The sequence below is a fragment of the Orycteropus afer genome, unplaced genomic scaffold, assembly GCF_000298275.1.
Source record: "Orycteropus afer afer isolate SDZICR_OR568_19922 unplaced genomic scaffold, OryAfe1.0 scaffold00077, whole genome shotgun sequence".
Taxonomy (NCBI): Eukaryota; Metazoa; Chordata; class Mammalia; order Tubulidentata; family Orycteropodidae; genus Orycteropus; species Orycteropus afer.
The window spans coordinates 11554037-11565439 of NW_006921664.1; the positions used below are offsets into that span (position 1 = coordinate 11554037).

General features: G+C 39.6%; 1 pseudogene; it reads left to right on the forward strand.

Annotated features, from left to right (window-relative positions):
• Positions 1–9616: 9616 nt before the first annotated feature.
• Positions 9617–10458, forward strand: LOC103197355 (annotated as a pseudogene).
• Positions 10459–11403: the final 945 nt, after the last annotated feature.

The window sequence follows — 11403 nt, forward strand, 5'->3', positions numbered from 1 at the left end:
ATTATCTTCTGTGTCTGTGTTAATTGGTTTCCCTTTTCTTTGTTGAAGAGCGTCTGTGCAGTCCTTGTGCCTAGTCCGCCATCTTGCCGGAACCAGTTCACATACACCGAGACCTCTCACTTTGTTTTTCTTCTTCAGCAGTGCTTTTCTTACCTGAGGTCTCTTTCCTTTATATATGAAGTTAATAATTGGCTTCTCCATATTCTTAAAAAATGTTGATGGTATCCGTATTGGGATTGTGTTGAATGTGTCGATTGCTTTGGGTAATATTGACTTTTTCGCAATATTCAATCTTCCTATCCATGAACAAGGAAAGTTCTTTCCATATGTAGGTCCCTTGTAGTTTCTTGTAGTAGTGTTTTATAGTTTTCTTTGTATAGGTCTTTTTTGTCTCTGGTAAGATTTATTCCTAGATATTTTATCTTTTTGTAAATGGTATTCTTTTCCTTATTTCCTTTTCAGAGGTCTCTGTTGATGTAGAGGAATCTGACTGATTTTTGTATGTTGACCTCACATCCTGCCCACTTTGCTGAACCTATTAGTTCCAGTAATTTTTTTGCTGAGTCTCTTAGGTTTTCCATGTACATGAACATGTTTTGTTGTAGTTATGTGCCGTTGAGTCAGACCCAACTCATAGTGACCCCTCCTTGAGTTTCCAAGGCAGTATCACTACGGAAGTAGATTGCCCAATCTTCCTTCTGAGGAGTGGCTAGTGGGTTTGAACCTCCAGCCCTCTGGTTAGCAAGCAGTCAAGTGCCTTAGGCACTATGCTACCAGAGCTCCTGTATATGAACATATCATCCACAAATAGAGATAGCTTTACTTCCTCTTTGCCAATTTGGATGCCTTTTATTTCTATTTCTTGCCTTATTACCCTGGCTAGGACTTCCAATACAATGTTAAAGAGAAGTGGTAATAGAGGGCTTCCTTGTCTGGTTCCCGCTCACAAGGGAATGCTTGGAGTCTTTCTCCATTAAAAATAATGTTGGCCATTGGCTTTGCATATATGCTCTTTATTATGTTGAGGAATTTCCCTTCTATCCCTGTTTTGCACAGAGCTGTGAACAGAAATGGGTATTGGATTTTATTGAGTACCTTTTCTGTGTAAATTGATATGATCATATGGCTCTTTTGTTTTGTTTATGTGGTGGATTACATGGATGGTTTTTCTGATGTTGAACCATCCTTGTATACATGGTATGAATTCCACTTGGTCAGGATGTATTATTTTTTTGATATGTTTTTGGATTGTCTTGGCTAGGATTTTGTTGCAGATTTTTGTGTATATATTCATGAGGGATGTTGGTCTGTAGTTTTCCTTTTTAATGGTGTCATTCCCTGGTTTTGGTATCAGTGTTATGCTTGCTTCATAAAAAGAATTTGAGAATATTCCATCTTTTTCTATGTTTGGAATAGTTTGAGTAGTATAGGTATCAACTCTTCCCTGAATGTTTGGTAAAGTTCTCCAGTGAAGCCAGCTGACCCAGTACTTTTTCTTATGGGAAAGTTTTTTTTTATGACCTGCTTAATTTCTTCTTTTGTTATGGGTCTATACATGTATTCTGTCTCTGACTGTGATAGTTTAGATAGGTATTGTGTTTCTAGAAACTTGTCCAACTATTGTAGGTTCTTGAATCTATTGGAGTACAGTTCTTCATAGTATTCTATCAATATCTTTTTTATTTCAGTTGGTTCTGTTGTGATGTCACCCTTTTCATTTATTATTCATGTTATTTGCATCTTCTGTTTCTTTTCTTTTGTTAGATTTGCCAGTGGTTTGTCAATTTTGTTAATCTTTTTGAAGAGCCACCTTCTTGTTTTTTTGATTTTCTCTATTTTTCTTTTGTTGTCTGTTTCCTTTATTTCTGCTCTGATCATTAGTATTTCCTCATTTCTGCATACGGTAGGTTACTTTTGTTGTTCTTTTCCTAATTGTTGGAGTTGTTGAGTTAGAATGTTCCTTTTTTTTTTTTTTTTTGATGTGTACATTTATTGCTATAAATTGACCTCTGAGTACTGCTTCACTATGTCCCATAGGTTTTGGTAAGATGTATATTCATTCTCATCTGTTTCTAGGAATTTTTTTTTTAATTTCACACTTTATTTCTTCTGTTACCCTGTAGTTTTTGAGCAGTGTATTATTCAACTTCCATGTCTGATATTTTTTCCTTGACCTTCCTATTACTGATTTCTAACTTTATAGCACTGCAGTTCAAGAAGATGCTTTGTAGTATTTCAATGTTTTTTAATCTATTGAGGCTGTTTTATGTCCTAACACACGGTCTGTTTTGGAGAATGATCTATGTGCACTGGAGAAGAATGTGTATTGCAGTTTTGTTGGGTGGAGTGCTCTGAATATGTCTATGAGGTCGAGTTGGTTGATTGTGTTGTTGAGTTCTTCTGTATCTTTCCTGAGTTTTTTTCTAGGTGTTCTATCCCTCCTTGAAAGTGGTGTGTTAAAATCTCCTAGTACTATTGTAGAGTTGTCTATTTTTCCTTTCAATTCAATTAATATTTGCTTCATGTGTTTTGAAGCACTTTTATTGTGTGCACAGAGATTTATTATTGTAATGTCTTCTTGGTCAATTGATCCTTTTAGCATCATATAGTGTTCTTCGTTGTCCCTTGTACTGTTTTCACCTTGAAGTCTATTTTATCAGAAATTAATATTGCCACTCCTGCTCTTTTTTTGTTACCATTAGCTTGGTATTTTTTTTTTTTCATCCCTTAATTTTCAATTTATTTTTATCTTCATGTCTAAGGTGGGTCTCTTGTCGACAGCATATCAATGGGTCTTCTTTTCTTAGCCAATCTACCACTTTCTTTCTCTTGACTGGTGCATTTAGTCCATTCACAATGAGTGTAATTAGTGATAGGTATGAATTTACTGCTGTCATTCTATTGTGTTTTTTGTTGTGTTGCTGGTACTTTCCTTCATCCAAATATTTTTCTGTGCTGAGCTCATTTTGTTATCAAGTGTTTCTTCTCTTTTCTTCTTCATTTCTGGTTTTGTGCTTACTAAGCCCATATGTTTTTTCTTCTTTCTGGGTTTGCTTAGGGGGATTGTTCATTTTCTCAGTGGTTACCCTGAAGTGAATTCTTGGCTTCTTAATTTTGGAATAGTCTGTTCTATAAAGACATTCTCCTGGCCTCCTCTCCTTTTGGAAGTTTTGTAATTAGAACTTTTATTCCCTCTGTTTGCTGTGTTACTGGTGTTGTCTGCAGATTGGTTCCCTTGTTTCTTTGTGTACAATGTTTATGAGGTTATTTTGAGCATCTATTTCTGATTTGGTTTTTAATTGTTGATGTCAAGTGTCCTGATTTTAATTTGTTGTTCTCTGTTGTGGGTTCTGTATTGGAAGGACTCACTTTAACATTTCTTGTAGGGTTGTTCTGGTTTTCACAAATTCCCTTAATTTCTGTTTGTCTGAGAATGTCTTGATTTCACCCTCGTATTTGATGGACAATTTGGCTGGATATAAATTCTTGGTTGGAAATTCTTTTCTTTCAATGTTTATATATGCTGTCTCATTGTCTTCTTGCCTGCATGGCTTCTGCTGAATAATCAGGACTTAGTCTTATTGCTTGTCCATTGTAGGTGACATTTCTTTTTTCTCTGAGCTGCCTGTAAGATTCTTTCTTTGTCTTTGGTTTTGGAAAGTTTGATTATGATATGTCTTGGTGACTTTTCTTGGGATCTATCCTTGATGGGGTTCAGTGAGCTTCTTGGACAGATATCTTTTCTTCCTTCATGATATGGGGGAAATTTTCTGTTAGCATGTCTTCCACAATTTTTTCAGTGGTTCCCCCCCCCCCCCTTGTTCTGGTATTCCAATGAGGCATATGTTGTTTCTTTTCACATTAATCCATATAACTCTTAAGTTCTCTTCATTTCTCTTAAATCTTTGTTCTGATTTTTCTTCATACAGGCTGGCATCAATGGATTTGTCTTCTAGTTGGGAAATGTGTTCTTCAGCCAGTTCTAGTCTACACTTTTGTCCTTCCACTGTGTTGTCTAACTCTGTAATTTTAGTGTTCATATTCTAGATTTCTAACTGCTGTTTTTGTATGAATTCTAATTGTGTGTTTACCTTGATATTTTGTTCTTGAATGGTTTTCCTGAACTCTTCCAGAGTACTGTATGTGTTTTCCTTGCTTCTGCTTGCAGTTTCCTTGAGCTCTTGTTGAGGTCTATATACATATCTTCTGAACTCCTTGTCAGATAATTCTTTTGCTTGTTCTTCTTCCATGATAGATAATTCTGTAGCCTGGGGTTTTATTTCTATTGTCTTGTCCTGTTTTTTAAGTTTGATTCGAGTTGTGTATTGTTTCCTAGACGTTTTGAAGTTGTTGTCATTAACTGTTAGTTATGTATTGATTTGTTTCACTCTGATTTTATGTCTAAGTATGTTTGCAAGTGTGGAGCAGCTGTACTCTTTTTCATTATTAATTCAGATATACTGGATTGCTCTCCAGTTTTCTTTGTGTTCTTGGAATAACTGTTGGGAATGTGGATGCAGGTCTCTTTTCATCATGAAGGGGATTTGGAGTTGAGATGAGCAGGTGTTGTGGTGGCTTAATGTGTTCCTTCTGTTGGATGAGGCAGGGGAGAAAAGGAAAAAAGATACAGAAAAAAAAAAGGTGCCAGAAATGAGTCCTCATTTTCCACATTTGTACAGTTGCTGATTGCTCTGGGAGTTTGGTTTGAGTCTGCTTGGACCAGCTGCTAATGATGAGGTTTTGCTGTCAATCACAGATCCGCAGTTCAAAATCAACAGAGACCCCAATGGTTAGGGGGCCACTACTTTCTACTTGGGTCAGGAAGCCATAAAAACCCTGTTCCCCAGCCTACTCTGTACTAGAAAGAGGTTGTAGAAGAGTTGAACCCTAGCCCAGTGCTGTGAGCTCACTTCAGTGCTCTGCCTACTCACAGAGAGCTTCCTCCTTTCCCCCTCTCCTTTCTGAACTCCTCAGCAGCCCAAGCCAAGGGGATTTTTCTCTATTTCTCAGTAAGCTTATCTACTCAGCTCAGCTCTCAAGGTTACCATCAGAAACTCCTGGTGTGGGTATTCCAAGTTCCCGAAGCTTCTGTGAGTTCTGTGGTGTCATTATTTCCCCCCTTTCTCTCTGCTGCCCTCTTTTGTACTGCTAGTGAGGATTCTGCTTCTCTGTCTCTCCATCTCCCCACCAGCCAGGCAGTTCCATTTATTTTTCCCAGCTGTTTAATCTGCTCTTTTCTCCACCTCCACTAAATCTGGTAACTTTTTCCCTCTTCAGCTGTTCACAACTCCTGTATCACTGTTTCTATCTGTTACACCTACTTTTTCAGGAATTAAGATGCTAGAGGGAATGAACATGTGGGCTACATGTACGACTCCATATTCCTCCCACTCACAAGTTTTAAGACCCTAGATGCTACTCACCAAATTGTATGCAGAACATTATCTTTGTGAACTATGTTATACCAATTGTCTAGATTATTCCCCAAGAGAATAATCCTAAAGCCCTTAAGCCAGTAAACCAATCCCATGAGTTGATTGGATATGTCTAGGAAGCTTCTGTAACTGTGTCCCCTATATAATTTGTTATATAAGTAGAGATTATGAAGCACACACAAATGTATATATACATATGCCTATAAATACACCTATGCAAGCATGTGCATTCACTCATGCATGCATTTCTATACATATATATGCATCCACATCTACTTCATGCTGCCACACAAATACTTATGTGTAGCTATTTAAATTAATTAAAATTAAACAGAATTTAAAAAAAAATAGTTCCCCAGTTGCATTAGCCACATTTCAAGTGCTTAATAGCTACATTTGACTAGCAGTTATAGTATTCAATAACACAGAGAACATTTTAATCACTAACACTTTTCTTATCACCTAACGTCTGGCTCTTGGGACATAAGTCTGCAGAAGTCTCCATACTTCTGAATGACCTGAAACTCTTGGATACACCAGGCCCTGCAACCCTGAAAGCCAGCAGAGCTCTCCAGCTTGCTGCTGGACCCACAGATTTGGGACTCGCTAACCCTCACAATTGCATGAGCCATTTTCTTGAAGTAAATCTCTCTCTATATATTTATATATAAATTTCACTTGTTTTGCTCCTCTAGAGAACCTAGATTTAGACAATATGATCCACCAAAATGTAAAAATTGGACATGCACAGCAATTTGCTTATAAAATGGAAATGGTATGCCCAGTCTCATGAACAAGTCTGAAAGACACAAGTAAACTGCATATGTAGGTGCTTCAGACTCCCTTGGGGCCTCTCCTACTGCTTTATCTTCTCTTCCTCAATGCAAATCAATGTCCTTGTGAAGACTTCCATGTGACCAGTTAATAGAGGAGGAAAAAGCACAGGATAGATTTACTGGTGGATATGCCTGGTAGCATAATGCCTAAGGCACTTGACTGCTAACCAGAAGGCTGGCAGTTCAAACCCACCAGCCACTTCTCAGAAGGAAGATGGGGCAATCTATTTCCATAGTGATACTGCCTCAGAAACCCAAGGAGGGGTCGTTATGTGTCAGGTCCGCCTTGACGGCACTTAACAGCAACAACAACAACATGCCTGCCATGGAAGTACCACTTCACTAAACGTTGCCCAGAAAGAGTGGCAAAAGGAAATTCCTATGGGCAGAACTCTAGGTGCTGTATCTAGTTACCTATTTCACATGGATGAAGAGGTGGCCTGAAGTACAGAACTGTAGTGACAAATTGACAGTGATTCAGTTGGTCAGGGACTTGGAAAGACTGATTTTGGCAAATCAGTAGCATAGGGCACAAAATCAGAAAATATTCATGTCCCATGTAAATGCTAATCACAGGCCACCCACTCATGAGGATTCTGTTAACAATCAAATGAAGATACCCTGTCCTATGAAGGTTAGTGAGCTTTTTCTCAGCTACCATGAGCTCATGGACTTATGCATGGACCTATGCATGGCCATGGTAGCAGGAATAAAGGCTTTGCATGAGGTCAACAACATAGCCAACCCTCATTAGGGCTTTTCTGGCCACCGTCAATACTGAGTGCTTAATCTGTCCACTGCACCAAACCAAACTCACTGCTGTTGAGTCAGATCTGACTCATAGCAACTCCTCTTTGGGTTGCTGAAACAGTATTCATTATGGAAGTAGATTGTCCTATCTTTCTTCTGAGGAGTGGCTGGTGGGTTTGAACCACCAGCCTTGTGGTTACCAGTCACATGCCTTAGGCACTATGCCACCAGAAATCTTGCTCATAGCTCAGGTCATTTCTGAGCCCTTGATGTGGCATCATGCCCTGGAGAGACCAGTAGGCCATCTGGTGGTATGATTAGGATAGACACATAACTGAATGCTGATTTGCCTTCTTTATCCCCAGTGCATCTGCCAACTCCACCATTTTTGAATTCTCAGAATACCTTATCCATCAACATCATATGTCCTACATTGCCTGAGATTGTTGTTGTTGTTGTTGTATGCCATCAAGTCGGCCCCGACTCATAGCGACCCCTCCTTGGGTTTCCAAGGTGATATCACTACGGAAGTAGGATTGCCCAACCTTCCTTCCGAGGAGTGGCTGGTGGGTTTGAACCGCCAGCCTTCTTGTTAGCAGTCATGTGCCTTAGGCACTATGCTACCAGAGCTCCTTGCCTGAGATTAGACGATACATTTTAAGGCAAAGAAGGTGCAGCAATGGGCTCACATCTATGAACTTCACTGATCTTTACCACATGCTCTGTTACACAGAAGTAGTTGGTTTGATAGAACAGTGGCATGGACTGCTGAAGGCTTAGTCATGGCACTAGCTGAGAGACAACACCTTGTGAGGTTAGGATTCTAATTTACAAATTGAAAGGAGCTCTGGTGGTGTATTGGTTAATACATTTGGGTGCTAACCAAAAGTTTGGAAGTTTGAACCCATCAGCTCTATGATAAAGATGAGGCAGGCTGCTTCCATAAAGATTTACAGCCTTGGAAACTCTATGGGGTCAGTTCTACTCTGTCCTATAGTATGTTGTTCTTGTTGTTATGTGTCGTCAAGTTGGACCCGACTCATAGAGACCCCTCCTTGGGTTTCCAAGGCAGTATCACTACAGAAGTGGATTGCCCAACCTTCCTTCTGAGGAGTGGCTGATGGGTTTGAACCACCAGCCTCCTGGTTAGCAGTCAAGTGTCTTAGGCACTATGCTACCAAAACTCCGTCCTATGGTATAGGGTTGCTAAATTAGAATTGATTCAATGGCAGTGAGTTTTTACCAGTGATCAATATAGGGTGTCTTCCTTTCCCTAGCCAGAATATATGTCTGGAGATGGGAGTGATCTCACTCAATATTACACCATTAACCAGAAAAATAAAAACCAAACCAGTTGTCATTGAACGATATCTTACTCATGGCAACCTCATGTGTGTCAGAGTAGAACTGTGCTCCGTAGGGTTTTTGATGATTGATTTTTCAGAAATAAATTACCAGACCTTTCTTCCAAGGCACCTCTTATTGAACTTGAACTTCCAATCTTTTGGTTAGCAGCTGAGTATATTAGTTAATTAGGAACTCTGGTAGCATAGTGCCTAAGGCACTTGACTGCTAACCAGAAGACTGAAGGTTCAAATCCACCAGCCACTCCTCAGAAGGAAGGTTGGGAAATCCTACTTCTGTAGTGATACTGCCTTGGAAACCCAAGGAGGGGTTGCTATGAGTTGGGGCCGACTCAACGGCACATAATAACAACAATGTTAGTTAATTATTTTCACCCCTATTGTTTTCTCTTGTCATAACTACGTGATATGAAGAACACTGTTATTGGCTCATGTTTTAGGTTTCAAATGGGAATATGATTAAACAGAAATAGTCCCACAGGCAGGAAGTGGGAAACCAGGGCCCAATGGCCAGATACAGGTAATGGGGAAGGCCAGGAAATGAGCGGAAGGGTTTGGAGTTGCTAAGACAGATGAGCTTGTCTGTCAGTTTGTTGTACTATGGTGGCTTGCATGTTGCTGTGAGGTGGAGGCTGTGCCACCAGTGTTTCAAATGCCAGTAGGGCTGCCCATGGTAGATGGGTTTCAGTGGAGCTTCCAGACTTAGACAGACTCAGAAGAAGGAAGAGGCCATCCACTTCTCAAAGAATTGGCCAGGGAAAACCTTGTGAATAGCAATGAAACACTGTCTGATATATTACTGGAAAACTTTATGAATAGCCCTGAAACATTGTCCAATACAGTGCTGAAAGATGAGCTTCTCAGGTTGGAAGGCACTCAATATGCCTGGGCATGAGCTGCCTCATCATAGTAGAACTGACTTTAATGATATGGATAAATTAGAGCTTTTGGGACCTCCATTTGTTGTTGTGGCACAACTCAAAATCAGAAGGAACAGCTGCAAACATCCATTAATAATTGGAACATGGAATGTATGAAGTATGACTCTAGGAAATTTGGAACTGTCTGAACAGCTCTAGTATACGCCATAGCAAGGAGGTGTCTTTCGCTGTTCTGCCCTCTGCCGCCGCTGCTGCCGGGCTGCGAGGCCTGAGCCAGGACGTGCCTCCATGCTTCTTGCTGCATCCATCCTCACAGCCTCTGCCCATCTCACTGTCCACTCATGCCCACCATGACAAAGAAAGACAAGAAGTCCTTCAACCAGAGCCTGGCTGAGTGGAAGCTCTTCATTTATAACCCAACCAGTGGAGAATTTCTAGGGCAAACCACCAAGAGTTGGGGTTTGATCTTGCTCTTCTACCTAGTCTTCTATGGGTACTTGGCTGCTCTCTTCACATTCACAATGTGGGTCATGCTTCAGACTCTGAATGATGAGGTTTCAAAATATCATGACCAGATTCCCAGTCCAGGATTTATGGTTTTTCCAAAACCAGTGACTGCACTAGAATATTCATTCAGTTTGTCTGATGCAAGTTCCTACGAAAGATACATTAAAGATCTTGATCACTTTCTAAAGTCCTATGAGTTAGAAGAACAGAAGAATGTCACAATCTGTCCTGACAGAGCACTTTTTGAACAGAAGGGCCCAATTTATACTGCGTGTCAGTTTCCTCTTCAGTTACTTTAAGCATGCAGTGGCATGACTAATCATGAATATGGCTATTCCAGGGAAAACCCTTGTATTCTTGTGAAAATGAACAGAATAATTGGATTAAAACCTAAAGGAGAACCAAGGATAACATGCACTTCAAAGAATGGACAAGTGGCATCTATATCAACTTATCCTACCACAGGACTTATAGACTTAAAATATTTTCCATATTATGGGAAAAAACTGCACGTGGGGTACAGACAGCCAATAGTTGCTATCCAGGCATTCTTTTCTCAGCTTAACAATACCAAGAAAGATGCAACATTTGATTGCAAGATTGATGGCTCTTCCAACCTGAAAAATCAGGATGATCATGACAAGTTTTGGGACGAGTTACGTTCAAAATCACAGTGAATGCCTAGTATGAGTAGAATATCTCTACAGAGTAAATGTTGTATTGTCTGTCTTCATTTTGTATCAGCTGGACCTGCCATTCTAGGATTATGAAACCACCTTGGAGAAAGGTGGGTGGTACATGACACTGGGGTAACATCATGTGCTTCCAGATCATAATGTTCAGTGTCCACAGAAGGAACCGCCTGTTGCTTCTGCTGCCTTTTGAACCATTGTACAGACGCCATATTAGGGACTGGTAAATACCTGATAGAGATCATGTATAATGGGGGTCTTATCCTATTTTTATGTGGTCTAATTGCCAAGTGTCTAAAGCTTAATGTGCTGTGCTATGTAAATATTTTATGGATTTAACATGGGTTAACTGTCATTTTGATGCCAACACAATTTTAGGGATAAAATGATAAAAGAATAGATTGTACCAGACCAACATCAAGTGAGTTTATAGCTGCAATAAACATGGTGTGTGGAGACCCCTGAGATTGTGTGTGTGAGGAGAAAAAAAATTAAAAATGGATTTGAAAGTGTAAAAAAAGAGAAACGAAATTTGGAAGTGTCAAAAAAAAAAAAAAATTGGAACACATAAAGATTAATATCCTAGACATTAGTGAGCTGAAATGGACTGGTTTTGGACATTTTGAATCAGACAATTATATGATCTACTATGTTGGAAATGACAAGTTGAAGAGGAATGGCATGGCATTCATCATCACAAAGAATGTATCAAGATCTATCCTGAAGTACAATGCTGTCAGTGATAGGAAAATACCCATGTGCCTACAAGGAAGGCCAGTTAATACTACTATTATTCAAATTTATGCACCAACCCCCAAAGCCAAAGAAGAGGAAATTGATTTTTACCAACTTCTGCAGTCTGAAATTGACCAAACATGCAATCAAGATGTGCTGACTATCACTGGTGACTGGAATGCAAAAGTTGGAAACAAAGAAGA